Raw genomic sequence first — 12,066 nt, 5'->3', positions numbered from 1 at the left:
AACAAACATGCCATGTCACATTCATTGGCTTAATGACTTTGTTTGTCAGCCTCGTCTGAGTTGTTGATGGCATGTTGAGGCGACATGAGAGCATCCGGAGTAGAACTCCAGAATGGGAGAAGTGTCTGTGTTTGTGTATTCCAGAGAAATTAGGTAAGTAATACATTTTGTCTTATTTTAAATAATTTTCCATGGAACTTAGATTATTTTAAATCAAATGGCATTGCCCATTTGTTACTTGCTTAATAAGTAGTTACTTTTTACTGCAAGGTTAATGCATCGAGGCTACGTTTATGTTCGCATCAGTAACAATGTGATGCAAACAGTTTAAACCAGTGTAGTATAATTTGATCTGAAACCTAAGTTCGCTGTCCACCCTGGAGTTTCTGTGAAAAAAGGTCAAGTTCAACTTCTAAAAACAGCCTCACACAGATAAAGGAGGAAAAATGCCATTCAATATCTCCCCATCTGCTGCTTCAACTCAACGCTGTTCCGACGTGGCATGATAACCCAAGACAGAGGCTGAATGAAGTCAGTCGTGTGTCTGATAGGATTTTTTTTTTAAAGAAATCTGCTTTGTTTAATCACCAGTAATCCATTTGCTTTGCATCATTTTGATCGTTTTGACTTGCCTTGAGTTAGTCACCATTAAAAAAAAAGATCCGCCCATAGAGAAGTAAGTTGTGCATTTTTTAAAGTTGTAAATATTGTATAAAGCTTTACGAGTGACCTCAGTTTGGAAAAATAGTTTGTGCCCAACAGAACTGATGAGATAACGGCTGGTCCAAACACAGCTAAGACCAAAATTGACTGCTGTTGTCTTCAAGCAGATTTCATCTCCAAAATTTCACAGAAGTTCATGAAAACAATATTTTATAAACCTTTACGTGACTTTCTTTTTCAAATTACATAATTATTTGCACATATTTTACAGTTTTATACATCACAATTGTATGCTGTTGCTAGTTTCGAGAAGCAACACTGCCATTGGTGGAGCAACGATCCAGTAGACACTGTTTTTCATTCCACAGTACAACTAATTACAGTAGCACATCGGTATCGTAAAACTAAATGTAGATGAGCGGATGTAAAGTCACAAGTCCATCATAGAGCCAACCTAAAGCCAAAATAAGAATAATAATAAAAATTTGAATCAAGCATTCCTCTTAAATCATTAAAAGTCTTTCGTTTCAACATGGACTGCTGTTTGTTCTTTTTTTCTTTTTTTTTTTACAGTAAGCCAGCATTACTAGATTTTGGTTTGCAGGAGCCACATATTTTCCCAGAATGCATTATAACATTGGAGTAACATCACAGCTTTTACAGCTCATTGTCGTTGCGAATACAATAATGTTACGTTGAAAAACACAGGAAGTTACTGTACACTTTTTTTTTTTTTTTTACCAGTAAATAACCTTTTGAAAAAATAATAATTTTACTATTAAAACAGCAAAACTCTGTTACAATGCACTGTTTATTTGATAGCAATTTTAGGGACACCAAGAGGTTACATCTGGCTGAAAATTCTTAATATTTCTGCTGAAATACCTGTGTACTGTGCAACTGATATTGGTGTAAATGTTGAAATAATACTGTTTGCATGAAATGCTGTAATGCTTTGAAAATTAGAGCTGTTCTAAGCTCATATACAATCAGAATGGTGCAATTTCCAAAGTGATTTGCTGATAAAAGAGCATCAATCTCTAAAATCTTAAAGCAGTTTTTCAAAAACAAGTTTATATTTCAACCTTTATGCTGATGTCAATTTTAATTATTATTTCTACAGAAATGTATATAAAATCTTATCGGATGTTCCTCCTCAGATGGCCCAAAAGTGATTTCAGGTGCTTTTATTGGCGATATACATGCCAGTAAAACATATAATTACATGTAAATAAGCATACAGTGTGAAACTGACAGTAATGCAAAGGGTTATTTATGCTGAACAGTTATAAAATTGTGAATATTGAAGTTGTTTTAAGACTTATCAGTCCTACTGGACGTAAACCACACTTTTCTAGACTGACGTGCAAGAAGTGAGAGGTCTCCTTTATTTTACAAGCTAATGTTTAATTTTCCAACAAGTTGACTTAGAGGGACAATTTTACGTTTTATGGTAAAACAGTTTGCAAGCCCCTGTAAGGACCGTGTTTTTTATTAAAAAGCCAGCAAACTAGACACTTGGGAAATACTTTAAAGATAAATAAAGGTCTAATGTATATGTTGGCATCTTTAATCATTTATACTCTATTATGGAATAAATATTATTGAACAAGAATCAGAATACATACTGGATGCAGTTTAGGCTCATGACTTTTCTGGATTTCATGGTTTCCATTGTTCTGACCCAGTCAATTTGTAAATCGAAACTTGAACTGGAGCTCCAGTTTCCACCGAGCGCACCAGTTGCTGTGTTAACCCAGAGGATGCGGTGATCACGGTGGTAAATCTGTCAGCATGTCTGATGTTATAAATATCTGACCCATCCTTCTGGCATATCCAATAACTTGTGTGAAATCAGGAGGATTTCTTGTTGGGATCCGGAAAAATGATGCCAAGACTGGTCTCTTCAGCTGACCTCCACCTTCCACAGATCATTTCAACACGCCTCTCTAAGTTACTAAATGAAGACACTTACATAAATTTATGTCTTTATACGATTTTTTTTTTGAGGCAGCAGCTGTTGCAGTGTGAGTCGCTGAACCTTTTCAACCAGTGTTCAGTCGTTCGTAACCTTGCTCAGCATTTTTCTCTCCGGTGAAGCCGTTCACCGGATGACTCAAAACAAAACTATGCCTAAAAGATGGATCATCACCAACAATTCATGGATAAACTCCAGACAAAGAAAGTGTAAATATTTGGGAATAAAGCTGTTTTTCTGACAGGTTTTTGGAGTGTTTGCTCAGTTTTCTACGTGTGCTGGAGTCAGGATGAATACCATACGTTCTCCCTAAGGTTTAGTGTTCTGATCATTTGCGTTTATGCAACCGTTGTCAACTCTGTCCCGTACGACACAACAACCCATAGAGGACAGGAGTCAAGTGTTTAAAAGACGAGTCATTTTAAAGGTCTTTCAAATATGTAGCTAAAGCCTCAAGAAGACATTTTTAGAGCGGCATCAACTCAGGCAATCCAAATCAAGATGGCAGCCACAACCTACCGGCCTTAAAAACATAAAAATGACTAGAACGCTGTCAGTTTTACAGAAACTGAAGAAAGATTTGGCGTGGTAGTAGTTGAGATGGATCCCCAACACATATTCGAGTTCTAACAGTTTGCAGACATTTGTTTTAAGGTTAAAGTTTGAAAAAACTGTCATACCTCAGTCACTTTAACAGATACTTTGTTCAAATTTGATATAGATGTAGAGAGTCATCGACATCCATTTATTGCAATACTGAGACTGCACAACCATTATTTTAAAAGTTTGACCAAAACGGCTACAACCCCATCATTTCTTAACATAAGATGATCTTAGTCTAGAATTCTGGCATGAAAGGCAGCGGGCATTTGTTCAAGAAATGTTGCATCTCCAATTTAATACATATCAAAATAGCACCAAGAAGTCAGTTTAGCAGAAAACATGTTTCTTTGCAAATCGTGAATTGTTTTCACTGCATATTTTTATTCTCTTGTGACTTTTATTTAGTTTTTGTTTTGTGCACATTCAGTTTCTGATCTTTTCGAGCCACCCACAGTCTTTTAATGTATTTATTTTTATACAGTCTGTGAATCTTTCTGAAGGAAGACAAGACGATGGCTGCCTGAGACGAATTAAGCGATGTGTGTTTTGGTGTTTTTTTTTTGGGGGGGAGGGATGGAGCGTTAAAAGAGGAGTGGGTGGGCTGTGATTTATGAAACAACGAATGATGTCATGACATCAGTTTGTCTGAGAGATTAAGTGGTAGGATTGTTATCTGAGAAATATGAGGAGAAAAAGAGCGGGTGAGGTTAAAAATGTGATAAATATATCATCGCTGAGATGCATTAGAAGATAACCTGACAGTCTGTACTTTTTCACCTTTCATAGTTAGCAAAAAACATAATTTCCTGTCATTATCATTGTTGTTATTATTATTTATTCCTAATTATAATTCTTAGTCAGCTCATTTCTGCTGTCCAACTGGTTGTCATAAATACTGAGCAAGTGTTGCAACATTGCTGTACTTCTCTCGGTTCATTTTTCATCTGCAGAGCAGAGATCCTGTAAAAGTCCAGCTGTGAAGACAGAACCCAGAGCTTCCAGGAAGAAGAAAATCTATCAGACAGCATTAGGCCCAAATAACACCACTGATTATTCATTTTCCCTGGCTCTGATGTCGCTTCATGTGAGAAACATCCCACAAGCTGAGACATTACTCACACACACACTGTTGCGGGCGTGCACAGAAAATTTACGCTTGCACATGGAGTAACAAAAACACCACTTAGAGCTCGTCCGTGCTCTTTTGGCCTCCTTACCTGACTGCGAGCTTGGTACGCAATCCAAGCCTTTTTCTCTAAAGCAACATTTGACAAGAAAAGCTGACAGAGATTTATGGACAAACAGCTGATTTAGGATGCATTCTTCTATCCAGTGAGACATTTATTTTAGCTAGATAAATGGTGATTAATTGAACTGATCAGGAACACATGGTTCATCTGCTGGACAGCTCTGATGGGAAGCGAAGCCAAGGGCCAGATCCACTGAATCTAATGAAGTACATAGACCTAGATCTATTGTCTCACCAAACATCAGTGGATTAAAGCACCATCAGCAGATTGTGTCTCCAAACTTACAGTAATGATGATGCTTTTACAGTCAGACAGTAAGATGGAGATTATGAGAATCCGATATCTTTGTTTAAGTGAGATGGCAACGTTATTTGCATGTCTCGCTCATTATGGTAAACCAGAACACATGTACACGGTGTCAGTTGTTGGTGCTCGTAATTAAAGACCCGTCATTTAGTGACGCTTTGGTCTCTCCGGGCCAAGACGCACACACAAGTGTTTGCTCGGTTATAAAACTAAATAAATCTCTATAATTATTGTCAGACGGCTGCTGGAACGAAGCACCTCAGAGGCCAGCCTTGTGCCGTGTGAGCACGAGCATTGCTTTACCTTTAAAGCTGAATTTATTTAGAACAAATTCAGGAGGTGACGTGGTCTGAATGCAGGTTAATGCTCCTTTGGCTCTCATCTGATCAGTATTTATCGTGATGTGATCTGCATGCTACACATTTGACGGCACATGAGCCAACGTTTCATTACGTGATGATAAATTGCTTTATCCAAGGGGGAAAAGATATCCAAGTGACTGGGCCAATTCATTTAGTAACAAATAATGCACGTTCATTTTTCATGCAGCAGTTGGAGCAAAACTTCTGACTTTAAATTCTACAAAACCATCTAAGAAGCAATCAGTGTTAGGTAAAATGTCAAGGATGGGTTATGAATCATTGGAAACAAATCTGATGAAAATATGTTTCCAAAATTCTTTGCAACGCTTTGGACAGTTTTGATAGAAGCTCGTCTGTTTTCTGGGTTTTAACATTGTTTTTATCAGAATCAGAAGACAGAGCTTTTCCTTGGTTTACACTTATCCCAGGAGAAATTTGATAAGCCCACCTGCTTCGAGGTCAAATGGGGGATTCAGATTCAGATACGCCACAATTATTGATTTTTTTTTTTTTTTTCAGGCGGACTGTTTTTTTCTCATCAGCCGAGTCTTGCTGGTATTTTCAACCCAAAATGGCCAGATTTGTGGGCATTCCACTGGTCCGTGCTTATGAGCCCCCTCAAAGGTTGTTTCCAACATGCTGGCGAGTCCCAGAAGCCACAGGTGGCCTGTGATTCTCACAAATCGTTTCCATCTTATGGTTTAGCTTGTAAATCAGCTGATTTTGAGTGCTCGAAGCCCGAACCAAACCTTCACACAGACTAGGCAGTTTTGCCATGGCCTAAACTGCTGCCTCCGTTTTCGTCAATAGCCGATAACATAGGAATTAGCTGATGCCCCAAAAGCAGAAACCCTGCTATCAGGGGCGCAACTACATATTTTTGAGGTGGATGCGAACACATCATCGGCGCCCCCCCCACCCGCTCCTTTTTACTTGCCGCCTCATACAGCTTAGTCATGCACTTAGAAAATACAGTAGTAATATTACAGATTTTTTTAATGTTACATATTATATCAGGTGATCATTTCAATCATAAACAAATAAGAAGTTTTATAAAGTACAAATATATAACAGTAGTGGTACTCAGTCAGTGCTCAACATTTTATGTAGCGGAAATATGACATCTTAACAGCCTGGAGTCCATGTCAGAGTTTTAACATTTATGACATTTAAACTGTTACATTCCGTGACTTTGCATTTGCCCATTTGTCAAGTATAACATCAAATGAAATAGACCGTGCCACACTGTTTTCAATAGAGATCACTGCTAACTGGGACAAGCGATCATTGCTCATATTTGAACGAAGGTATGTTTTGATGAGCTTCAGCTTGCTAAATGATCTCTCTGCAGATGCAACTGTCAGAGGCATGGTTAAAAATACTCTAAGGGCTACTGTCAAATTTGGAAATACCAAATCAAGGTCCTCTTGAATTAGGAAATTTAACTTTTCTAGAGCCTTGTAACCCTTCAGTAGACGGCTTGCTGGGTATATTTCTTGAATGATATCTCTTGAAACATCACAAGTGGTCAGGGCATATGTGGTCACTGATTCCTCCAGCTCAGCTTTTGTCATGTGCTCCATTTTAGTGATGAATTTAAATTTCTCAGACACAAGTTGAAAATTGGAAAACCTCTCAGACAGCTCTTGGAGGAGTGTGTCAACAATAACATTGAAAACCATGCACCTGAAGTGCCTTGTGGGTTCCTTTTCATGATGACCAGTGCATGAATTGTCATCTGGGAAATTATTTTGCTTCCTAAGTCGTTTCTCTTTGAACTTAGGAGAAGCATCCATTTCGATGGCTATTTTGCTTGCAATGTCAAGTGACTTCCTTTTTCTGTTTTGCGCCCCGGATAGCTTTTTTTTCTGCCGCTCCATCTTGTTGTCAAGTGCACAACGAGCGGTAGTTCAAGATTAAAAAAAAAAAAAAAAACGCGCCGAGTGCGTTCTCTTAGGGGCGTGTTCACAGCCACCTGTGTGGGAAGGGAGAGCGATAGGAGGGGAGGTGAAGGAGCAGAGGGGAGGTGAAGCAGCAGAGGGGAGGTGAAGGAGCAGAGGGGAGGTGAAGGAGCAGAGGGGCGCCTAATCAGTGCTGTTCCCCTGTTATTGATCATTTAGAAAATGCCTACTAGAAAAACATTTTTTCTACAGAGGGTTTTGACGCCCCCTGCAGTGCAGCGCCCCTATGCGTTGCATACGCTGCATACCCGCTTTTTGCGCCACTGCCTGCTATCATGATTCCAATATATAAACATCTTGGGCATCCTCCTAAGACAATACGGAAAGGCGCATCAGCTCCCAAACTTGCACGGATCCATGACGTATCTTGCTGCGTGCATCTCAGCAGGGCATGAGGGCTCTCCAGGATCCTGTCACTTTATTGAAAAAATTTTGATTGCGTTGAAAGTCCAGCTGACCAGATCCATGACAGTAGTTTTTTTGTTTTTGTTTTGGAAGATGTGTAAATAGGAGCTCTGATACACAGAGACCAAAAAAGCAGGAGAAGGACGCGAGAGGGAAGAAAGGTGTCTGCCTTGCACAAGAGCGAGTGAGGAAGAGGAAGAGTTTTATGTTTGAGATGGGTTTTTGGTATTGTTGACCAGCAAACTTTGCCCGTTTGATCAACCAGAGTTACCATGAAAACATGCAATACTGTAAGCACCTCTGTTTATGTGGGCATGTGTTCGTTTGTCTGTCTGTTCACAAAATATCTCATGAACCATGGCACCGATTTTAATTAAACTACAGCTAATCAACCATAACGAACACAAAAATTATGATAACAGTCAATCTTGTATATTGTGAGCTAGAATTATGTGTGGTAGTAGCTGAGAGTTGTCCTTAATGCACAATCCAAGTACTGACAAGTTACTCAACATATTGTAATAATCACAAGGTTTGACAAAATAGTTACAACTTAATTTCTCAGCATAAGAAGATCTTTGTCGAGGTCATTCATTGAAGCTCATGTTTTTACCTTTTTTCATGCTGTAAATTATTTTTTCTCCTTTTTTCCCCAAACATAAGTTTGTAACTTTGCAGAAGCTAAAGCGCATGTGAGACCTGTCCATGCACTTTTAGAATCGTGTATTTTCCTCATTTTAGTTTTAAAATACCCACTTTGGTCACAACTCAGAAAACATGAAATCAGCAGTGGATTACCATTGAAGGCATACTTTATGAATGTCTGTTGTTTTTTTACTAAACCTGGCAGACTTCAAAAAATATATGGAAGTGGGAAAAAAGAAAGCCTTGTATAGAAATTTGCTAAAATACATCATTTTAACTGAGGACAAACATCAGATCATAACTTGGATCCAAAAAAGTTGGAAGGTTGGACGAATTCTAAGTTTCAGTGTCAATAATTTCCAAACAAACCATCAAACTACCATAAAACTACAAATATGTCCGCTCTTCAAGAGCAGGGGCACGGACAATATGACACCTGAATCATAAACAAAACAAGTCACTCCAAGATAAAAATTCTTCAAAATTATACAATTGTGCATGTTTCTAATTTTGCAATTTACAATTTGCTTAAAACATGCCAAAAAAAACAACAACACATTTTTCAATTTAATTTTATTGACTAGACTTTGCTTTGTTTTTCTCTTGGGGACATCTCAAAATGTTTCATCGAACCACCTTTAACTTTTGTTTTCCTCCTTATTTCTTCTGTATCCTCTGCAGCACCCATGCCCCTCAGCTCTGACACCAGTCGGCCTTTGAAGTCCACTTTTAAGAGCACAATTAGCCCCCTCCTCCAGATGCTGCACTCACTTCTCACCTTTATAATAAGACCCTCATATAGACGAGTGTCAGACCCTGTCTTTTTATTTTTTTTTCCTTTCCCTCCCTCGCACGCTCTTGTCACACACAGACATAAGATCCACGGGTCCTTATAAAATGCGTGCAAACTCTTTGTCACCTGACTGCAAACTCTGAGCCCCCTTCCTGTTTGAATAGTGGTGGTAGTGGGGGGAGATGAAGGGAAGACAGAGGAGGTTTCAACTGGTTTGACTCAGATTCATGTCGCTTCCGTTGCTTTGATACAAAGTGAATCAGCGATGTCTGGGGGGTTGAAAGAAGCCATTAGGCACTAGACCAGCTAATTGTTTCTCAGCATGTTTTTTTTTTTTTTTTGGGGGTGTGTGGGTGGGGGGGGGGGGATTCAGTTTAATTCAAAATATTTATTTTTTATTTTTATTGTACACCAAAGCATGTGGATAGTTAAAGGTTCCCAATCTGTGTCGATTAACGTGCTTTTAAAAATATTTCTACTTTTCTGCAAATGAGTGAACTTACTACCATGGTCAGCACATGCTCTGTGCTTCCTGTGCTGGTGATAATATTAGCTTCAGGCTTCCCCGGTAATTTAGTGCAGGTGAATTTGGTCTTTGTGACTCAACCTGTAGCTCAAAGATATGTCAAACTGGATTCAGTGCACTGCTTAGTGCCCCGTTAAATCCTTAGATTTATATTGGTACAGAGAAATACCCGAGCACTTTTTGTTCTCAGTTTACTGCACATTTTTAAAGAGTAATTAACACACATAAATCATGCATTTCTTAAAGGGATGTATATCCCTCGCTGCATTTCTGTCCAGTGGTTAATGAGATATTTTACTAACAGACACAAGGTTAACACCTTGATGTAAAGTCAATGTTATAAAGAAGAATGTTGTGCAATGCATAGTGCTTAGAGTAAGTGTTGGAATTGACTCTCAGCTACCATCTTGCCAAGTTTTAGCTCAATATTGTCCCAAATGACTGAATCATAGCCATTTTGTGTTTGCTAATGTTGATCAGCTGTGGTGGTCATCTTAAATTGAGTTGACTCCAAAAGTCAAACAGTCGTAGTAGTATATCCAGTAAATTCTTTCTGAGAGTTTCATTCAAATCTGACCAGTGGTTCTTGAGGTATTTTGCTAACAGACAACAAAAAAATGACTCCAACAGTTAATACCAAAGTTTTAACCATAAATCATGCTCAATGGGAAGTACAAGTTGGCATAGAGCTGTGGCAGGTACCTTGAAATGGGTTGACCCAAAATATTTGTTGTAGATGATTACTTTTTGAAAGTTTTATTACATTCCAGCCAGTTCTTCATGAGACATTTTGCTAACAGACAGGCAGAGTTGAATAAGACAAAGTTGTAAAATCAGATTTTAAGCCAACAGTCAGTGCTCAGAGTATGTGTTGGGGATAAGTCTCATCTACTTCCACACAAAATTTAAGCTAATTACCTGTAGGGAACACAATTACAAAGTACATAACTTATTCTGAACAGACAAAAATACTATTTTTTAACTTTTTTGCATGGCAAGTTGAATGAACAATAACAAAAGGAAATATTGGCACATATCAAAGAAAACATTAAAGCTATTGTTATGTCAGTAAAATATTCTCAATCAAGACATGCAACTCTGTTGCTATTAGTTTGAGGAAGATGACAACAATACCAAACACAATTTACATGAAAGTAAACACTAGCATATTTTGTTCTCCATCAATCAAATTGCATCAGGGTCTGTAAATCATGATGCATTAAGAGAACAAAGAAGAGGATAATCCTGTTTAGTAATGAGTCAGATTGAGAGGAGAGTCCATACGCAAACACAGACACTGTTTGACGACTTCCTCAGAAGCAAAGGCTTGAGCTATTTAAACCAACAAGCCTTTAAGACAGAGGATTTTCCTTCCTTATATTTCTCTCTCCCTCCCTCCTCTTTCTTTCAGTTATTAATATTATCATACTGTCCCGTATTTCAGGGCAGCCAACATGGAGCATGTGTTTCCAGTTAGGCTCATCAGAACCTGATGTGAGAAGGCCGCAGCGAACGAGCGGGACTGAAACAAGGGAAGCCTGGCCTACAGTCGGAATTAAAGTAAATGTAACTAAATCGTTGGTTACGTACTGTAACCCCAGATTCTATGAATATAGGCGTAGCCCTTTAAGGCTGTCGCTGATGGGTTTATCCCGTTATGCGCAAGCATCGTACTGAAAAAATTAGTCCACGCCCACCTGCTGTGTGGGCCCCACCCGATCCGTATAAATTACGTTAAGAGCGGGTAATCTGCTCCCAAATAGCTTATTCTTTCTTCAGCTATTCAGGAACCAGTGAGGCCCGACGCTTAAAGGGCTACGCCTATATTCATAGAATCTGGGGTTACAGTACGTAACCAACGTTCTATGTCATATAGGCTTCGCCCTTTAAGGCTGTCGCTGATGGGTAAAGGGCGAAGCGGATGTGGTCCTCGCCTCACTGGGTCCATTCGAACACAGTAAGAAGCGGAAGCTTGCCCAAAAAACGTCTTGCCACTCAGTTCCCCATGTGCATAACTACGCATCGCGTAATTGTGTGCCATGCACAGACGCATGTTGTGCAACTATGCGCTCTGACAAGCATGAATGCCCCGGAAAAACTTTCAACGGGGAAGATATTGAAAAGAGGAGGGGGGGGGGGGGCATGAAGCAACTGATTCATGATTGAACAGTATAAACAGATTAATATCAATGAACTGATTATTGAACAATGAACTGATTGGTAACAATAGTCATGAACTGATTAGTGACAATAGAACCGAGTCACAGACACAACTTGTGGCTGATAACAACATCTCACACTGTAATGCATGCAGACAGATGTGAGTTAAAACAGAGTTCCATGAGAACAACAATATTCATTCTGTTAGAGCACTAAGGACAGAATGTGTCATGGAACGAGCCGTTACATCACGTAGGTAAAAGCGAATAAATGAGCAGGGTGATGACCATGCAGCCGCAGTGCAAATGTCCTGCATTGACATACCATTATGCAGAGCAGTCGAAGATGCGATACCCCTGGTTGAGTGTGCTTTGAGGTTGACAGGAGGCTCTAGATCTGATGCTCTGTAGGCTT

The sequence above is a fragment of the Nematolebias whitei genome, chromosome 18, assembly GCF_014905685.2.
Source record: "Nematolebias whitei isolate Nwh7 chromosome 18, NemWhi1, whole genome shotgun sequence".
Lineage (NCBI taxonomy): Eukaryota > Metazoa > Chordata > Actinopteri > Cyprinodontiformes > Rivulidae > Nematolebias > Nematolebias whitei.
The sequence above is the reverse complement of the archived record's forward strand: the minus strand, read 5'-3'. Positions refer to the sequence as shown.